This window comes from Momordica charantia (assembly GCF_013281855.1).
Source record: "Momordica charantia cultivar OHB3-1 chromosome 9 unlocalized genomic scaffold, Mcharantia_2.0 BLBB01000009.1, whole genome shotgun sequence".
NCBI classification, from domain to species: domain Eukaryota; kingdom Viridiplantae; phylum Streptophyta; class Magnoliopsida; order Cucurbitales; family Cucurbitaceae; genus Momordica; species Momordica charantia.
The window spans coordinates 13,212,515-13,219,965 of record NW_028275167.1 but is presented as its reverse complement, the minus strand read 5'-3'; the positions used below and the strand labels follow the sequence as shown (position 1 = coordinate 13,219,965).

The 7,451-nt window shown below is 45.3% G+C and overlaps 1 non-coding gene across 1 annotated transcript; it reads right to left on the bottom strand.

Moving 5' to 3' along the window:
* Positions 1 to 912: 912 nt before the first annotated feature.
* TRNAK-UUU (transfer RNA lysine (anticodon UUU)) lies at positions 913 to 985 on the bottom strand. Its single transcript has one exon. It is a non-coding gene; the product is annotated as a tRNA-Lys (tRNA).
* Positions 986 to 7,451: the final 6,466 nt, after the last annotated feature.

The following is a 7,451-nucleotide window of genomic DNA, read 5'->3' as shown; positions in this document are numbered from 1 at the left end:
GGTTATTTCCAGTCTAGTCTAGAATCAACACCAAACAAAGCTTCACCTTAACTACGTACAAGGTACCTGTGAAAGCCCTGACCGTGGTGGACGCATGCACTCGCAACACAAAAGTCAAGCGAAAGATGCCCCTTTCTTCTTTTAAGCAGAATAAGATTTATAGCTATGCTATATTAAGCGGAATTGTTTAAGATTCTGGATTTGGAACTACAGCCTTAGCCCGGGAGGAGACTTAAGACTTTGGATTTGAACAAGAAACTACGTCCCCATCGGCTTTAGGAAGGGCCTTAGCCTTAGCTTCAAGATCTCAGTTTGCACCAACCAGGATTTCAGTTCTCACCAGGAGCCGATTGCTCTTAAGGAGAAACCGATGGAACAAGATAGTCGTTCATTTTTCTCTCCCGATCAGGTTTCGGTTAAGTAATCTGTCTATCCATCTGGTTAGGTTTCGACCAAAGTATGGTTGGGGTTCCGCAGTTGAGGATGAGGATTTGGGGGAAAAATATTAACTGAATTCGGGTTCCATTTTGACTAATCCAATCAAAAATTGCATAAATAAGAGTGAAAAACCGATATAGAAGCCAAAAGCCTGCAAAACTTTAACAGGATAGGGAGGAGGAGTATACCATTGAGGATTAGGGTTATTTACATCCGAAAGGTTAAATTGCTGTAAATACTGGTTAACTACATGATCGACCGTGTTTCCCGTAAACTATTATGAGTTCGAGCTTGAGGACGAAGAAAAGAGATAGGATGAACATTTTCTTTTTTCTATCCATCCAGAAGGATGCCTCTCTAACAACTATTCATCTGCAAAGATCTCGCCCAAATAGAGAAGTGAATCTAAAGGCCAAAGAGTGATCTTTGAACGCTACTACGCATCCTTCAAAATAGTCTCGTGTAAGGTAGGTTTGGGTATAGCAGGACTTGAACCTGCGACCATTAGGTTAAAAGCCCAATGCTCTACCAACTGAGCTATACACCCAAAAAAAGTAAAATAGGTGGTGGATGAGGATTGATGCAGAAAAGAAAAGAGGGCGGCCCCTCTTCTTCTCATCATATTAAAGGGGCGCGGCTCTGTATGAGGCTCGTACTGCAGAGCAAGCGAAGAAAACGTAAGGGTGCGCGTTAGCACTCCTGCAAGAAAACGGCCTCGCTAACGCGCCCCTTATTGAAAACTCAAGGAAAGCCTTTCTCGATATGAGAAAGATGCGCTCAAGCACCCAACCTATACAAGGGGCTTGGGCTCGAAAGCCGGCCTTACTCAACAAGCACCTTTATTAGTAAGGTTGCTTCTTTCTACTCATTGAAGATTCTATCTACAAAAGAAGGTCAACGGGGGATACTAAAGTGGCTCTCACTGACACCATCTACGATAAGGTGAGGTCGTCTTTCTTTCCAGCCGCCATACGGTTCCGCCTTAAAGCCTTAAAGAAGGGAAGGGAAGGGGAGGAGCTGTTATCTATGTAATTACGGTCTTTGTTGGCCGTTGTTCCGGTCGAGCACTCTCTTTTCTTTGTCAAATTCCGTCTTACCAAACAAGACTGACTTCAGACCAATCCGCGAAGGGTTGTGAAGTTGGACCAGGTACGAAGAATGAATCTATATCTGTGTACGGAAGGCCGGCGGCCGCTCAACTGTTCGAGCGTTTTCCTTTCTCCTATTATTAGAGTGGGGTGGTTGGTTCCGATTCGACAAGGGTCGAATACCTGGTCGAAGGTCCAGTACAGTAGGTAGCAGGCGTTTTCGTTTTGGCTCCCGAGCGAGAACGAGAAATAGGCGATGCACCATCCTTGCTGCTACGTACGTTGACCTTGACTTGACAGATTCATCCAATTGAACCCACACTAAAAGGAGGACCACAAGCTCGGGGCTCGACGAAACTGAAAGTATCAGCATGTTGAAACTTCTTGGGGTTAGCAGTGAAAGAAAGAGCCCGGCATTCATTTCTTCATTCATATTCATAGCTTAGTCTACTAAAATCAAAGGAGCCTCATCGTGGTAATTAGAGGACATCTTTGATCGTTCACCTCTAATGTGACACGTTCCCTCCCAGTTATATGATCAACGGGATCAGTCGTCCCTCGAGCGGGGCTCTTTTTCTTCCGGGGAGGCAAAGTCGTCCCCTCTACTGATCGAACCCCCTTTCTCTAATAAGTCGGAGGTCTTCGTAAACATGTTAAAGGGCTCCCGTCTTCGGCGGGTCACCTTTCCAAGACTGAGAAAGGCGAACATCTGGGCAAGGGAAAGCGCAGTGCGCCTGGTGCAAATGGCTTTCTTTTTTCATGATATACCAATCAGAATGGAGGGCCCCCCTACGTACATGATTGATAGAATCACTACGTAGGGGGGGTCGGTCAACTTGATGCGAGAGAGGCATGAGTGCAGTTCGATCTTGTGGTGTATTCGTTTGTAGTGAGTAGGGCCTCTTTCTCGTTGATCAGTTCGCCTCCGCTCGAGGGAAAGGTCTCCATTCCTACGGCGGTTTTGTCAACGAACGCGTCTCGGGCCGGGAACTTGATCCCCCAAAAAGGGGCTGCAGCGGTCGAACTCGAATTCTGGAAATCCGTCGGGGCCCTTTTACCAAGTCTACCGTCTCGAAGATGATAGAGGGCCAATTATCGTTGCGTTGCACAAGACGGTGCCGTCTCACTTCGAGTGCCTTCCTTCGTAGTCAAATCTGATGATACGCTTTGGCGATGTTACCTACCAAATAAATAAAAGGCCTGCTAGGTGATCGAAATCGCTCAGGTCAGTGAGGACTCACTCACTCACCTACTCCAACTCTCTCGTTTTTATCTCGATAATAGTTTCTTCTATCTACTGAATTCAAAAGGCGACCCGCCGCGCCGGGCTATAAGATGAGATACTGCTGTTGTACTACTTGACTGGTAATAAAAAGCTTACGTAAAAACGGGAAGACTCTTGTATGTACGGTAACCCTCTCCTACGCTACTGGTGGACTGTTGCACAGAAAGGCCGACAGAAGCAACGTTTCTTAGCGCGCTTTTCAAGTGCTTAGCTTCTGCTAGCGGCGGGCGGCAAGGCCATAAAGTCAGTTCAGTTGGAAGCCTAAGCCAAGAAGGTACGAACGAAGTGACGGGCCCTTTTAGAGTTTTAGAGATAGGGTAGGGGGGCGGCTTGATTGTGATAGTAATTTAGAACATCTCTCCTTTTCTCTTAGCGTGCACAGTTTGCTTGCATGCCGCTTTAGGCACATCTCTCTTTCTTAGTTTCACGCTGGCCTAAGTCAGTCTTTTAGTAAGCGTATAGTTGCAGCTATTTAGTGTATAAGCAATTCTTTAGTGGACGCACCGAAAGGGCGGGATAAGACAAGGCGGTGGAGGTTGGTTGAAGATGATGTTACGCGGCGTTCAGAACCAGCCTTGAAGTGAATGAATTAGAAAGAACGAAGAAGTAAGGAAATGAGACGACTCTTTCTTTCACTATATCATAAACGGATCTTCCCCTCCACACCAATCACGAGTTTTTCTCCATTCCTCTCGTATATCGTCGTAACGCCCTTAATGCTAGGTTTTGAAAAAGACTTTTCATGTCATTCCCATTTAGGTCCGATTCGGATCCCTCCGTTGTTTCCTTTTCCTCCCGCACCTTTTCCTCGAAATGAGAAAGAAGATGGTACACTCGAATTGTATTATTTAAGTGCTTATTGCTTGCCAAAGATCCTACTTCTACAATTGGTAGGTCACCGGGTTATTCAAATAAGTTGTGTTTTCTGTGGTTTTCCCATGTTAAAACTTCCGTACCAATTCGGTCGATCCGGAATGGATCGGTTAAACATTCTATTAGGGAGCCTGGTCTTGACTCTTCTGTGTGGTATTCATTCTCGTTCGGCTCTTGGAATCACATCCAGCCGTGGTTGGAACAGCTCGCAAAATCCAACCACTTCACCTACTTCATTGCCCCCAACCGTTTCTCGTACCTCTATTGAAACAGAATGGTTTCATGTTCCTTCATCGATTGGTTATTCCTCCCCGTTCGTATCTCTTTTTCCAATTTCGGTCTCGATTAGTTTACAAGATTGAATGGCTAATTTTCCTCCGGACCCTCGATTCGATTGTTTTCCAAGAATGTTGAGCCGGGTATGTAAGCCGTGTATCTGGGAGGAAGTTAAAAGAAGGGCTTTCGCTTTTTTGCACCCTGTTTTGGTCTTGCAGCTATTTAAATTAAATAATAATAGAAAAAAAAAAATGATTATTTAATAATAATCTCTTTTTTGTCCCACCGAATAAAGATTGAATATATGTCCAATCTCTAGTGGTGGTGAAACCAACCAAGATGTATGTCGTCCGACCCGACCTCTGACTCTTTCTTCCCGACCTATTTGACCCTCTGGCCGCTGTTATTTAGGTGGTATCCCGAGATCGAATTCCTCCCGGGAACACACGAAAGAAAGATATGAACTGGGTAAATAGAAATGGAAAAGAGATGTTTCCAATTCATTCAAATCCGAAGCTTTTTCTACATCCATATGATCTACTAAAGTCGATCGGTATTGCCCATATAATGAAAGCAGATCTTGGTCCATAGAGTCCCAAGAAGGTAAGAACTCCAACCTGTCCGATGCTTCTTCGGCCAAATACAATATACAAGTGGGACCTGCACTATGAGCAAGCTGTGCGAAAAACCGCTTCTTTTTTCCGGTTTCGCAACAACTTGGGCGAAATAGGGTTCTACCGGGAAACCATGGATTTTTGAGTTTTCGCCATTGGTTACTGGTCGAGCCACTGGAATGGAATGAGATAAGAATCTCTGGAGATCTTTCCTCTCCACTTACTCGTAACAGGCTTTCCCTCTGTAGAAGACTTCTTCCGAATGGCATAATTGTCCGATTTATTCCTCGATCTTCAAAGAAGACTGACTTCTCCTACTCCTCCTTCTCCTTTAGGATAGGATCGTCGTTGGTCCTTCTTTCACTAATGATCTAATGAGATCACCATTTTATAGTCGTTCGCGCGAACGCGCGAGGGACGAGACTTTCTATCGCTTGCGCTTGCTTTTCACTCTCAAGACAACGGTCTCTCTCTTCTATAAATATAAAGCGAAGCAAAGCGCATGGCGCTGAAGTGAAGAAAGCTCAATAAACACAGACGAAGACGATGCAGGGCATAGCATAAATGAGACCGCTGATCATTTCATAAAACATATATGCTTGACCTTGATCGATGCTTTTTTTTGGGTGACTCACCAACCGACCCAGCAGTGATCGATGACAGAATGGTACGAACAAATCCAATGACTTGGATTTGGTAGTTCTCCATTTTCTTTTCTCTTTACCCCTTTTGATATCTTTCTAAATGGGTGTGCACCTCCAGATGGGCAGGGGCCGGCCTCCCACTCTCTTATGCAGCATTTATTAGCTTAGCTGAGTTGGGTGGATCGTGCAATAAGCCTCTCTCGACCCTCCCTTTCTCATACGTCTTTATGAAAGCCTCTCGCCTTTCGAGATCCGGTCCATCATCAACTCAGTCAGATCTTCTTGTTTGCTTGCTTTGATTAGGCGAACTTTAACGGATTTGATCGGCATTTCGTGCCTGCTGCCCTGCGGAATTCGACCTTTTATCAGCAGGTTGGGTAGCGTAGTAAGGTTAGAGGCGCAATGAAATTAGAAGAGTTGGCCCTATATTTCTATTTTTTTCGAAATTTGATTGCTGTCTCCGAAGTCCTTCTTGATCGATGGTCCCCATTAGCATTAGTGCCAATTAGCAGCCGCTTTTTTTGGAAGGCGAGGTACTCATGTGTGATCGCAGATTCCACGGTAGCTGTCGTTCTAGCTCGACATTAGGAGCACGGGGGCTCGAGATATCTAAAGGAGGTACGGACCCCTCCCATCATCGTACGGTACGATGCAGTTGAAAAACGTAAGCCCAGCCTATACAAACCAAACAAGGGCTTACGTTTTCTTGCTTTTCTTTGTTGAACCCTCTACGGTCTACCCTCTTTCTCGATATCCCAATTCTAGCGTTCGTTAGCAGAAGTAGAGATAGGATTTATTACAACATTTATGTGAAAATGACAGAAGCCGCTATAAAGGGAAGAAGCACATCCTGCACCTTCACTTGCGAAGCGCTACGCTCCTGCTTACGAAAGACTACTTTCCAAGCGAATTACTGAAGAAAGACTACTGGGAGTGGGAATCAAGCTCCAGCCCTGAAAAAACAGCCCGAGGATCGACCTATGCTACTACCAAGCTCACCGCTGCCAAGCAAGGGATGGCAATAACGAAAACTTCGATACCCAAATGAATTCACCCAAAGACTTAAGACCGAACTAATCTCATTCTTTTTTTCATTACTGCAACGCGCCAACCGAAGCAGAAAGCGAAGCTCCTCCGTAATGCCTATATATGTGAGTGGCTCTTTTTGGAGACTTAGCCCAATGGCTACCACCAGAAGTGTGCTAAGTTAGTCACAGGGAAACCTAAAAGTTCTTTCGAACTTCCGACTCTATAAACTTGGATGGCTTGCTTGTTTAGCTTGTCCCCTCTTTGAATGTGTACAGTTCGAGCAAGCAAATGGCTAGCAGGGCCGAGGAACCACAATGAACGGGACGACAGAAGTTACACAAGAATATGACCAGAGATATATATTCTTCTTCGTGCATGTAGGTCTGGTTCCTGAGAAAACAGATATATATTATTAGCGAGTTTCGCCGTACAATAGAGAACCCGAGACAGGCTGAAATTAATGAATTTCCACGGTTGCCGCCGGCTAGCTAATATAATAGGGCGAGCAGCGTAATAGAGTCTCCAGGACGGACGACGTGAGTGAGAGCCCAGACCATAGCGGCTTTAGAGACTTCTCTCTCGACTTTAACGGCGACAAAAACTTTCTCCGAGAGGCTTTCTCTTTATAGGATCTGCTGAGGTTTTTGGCTCGCAATAAAGCTAGGGCCCTGATCGAGCAACTAGTAGTCCTATCTATCTACCTCTCCAGACACAATATCTTGAGTACCTATGATGGTGACCACATCTGCTGGCATGTGATGTTTGGACATAGAATCGAGTCCTTGTGAATGGGCAGAGCCAGGTGCTCTTATTTTACGACGGTAGGGACGATTGCTTCCATTACTGACCAGAAAGACACCAAATTCACCTTTAGGTGCTTCCACTGCGGTATAGGTAGAAGAAGCTGGTACGGAAAAACCTTCTGTATAAAGTTCGAAATGGTGAATTGAGGTAGAGTAGACCGATGATGATCCTGTAGTCATTTGGCCGGCTATTGAAAGAAAAAGCTTGCATCTGCTCCCCCTATGAGAATATAACCGGTCCCATCTCTCTCCAAACCTAACGTGGTAGTTTCCCATCATAGGGCTTTCTATCTATAGATTGAGCCATTACCAAGGAGCTAATTCGTTCAGAACTCAGTTGACTGCTTCTATAGATAAGGCGGAGCGTCCTTGGCTCAGCATTATAGCACATAGGGCTTCAG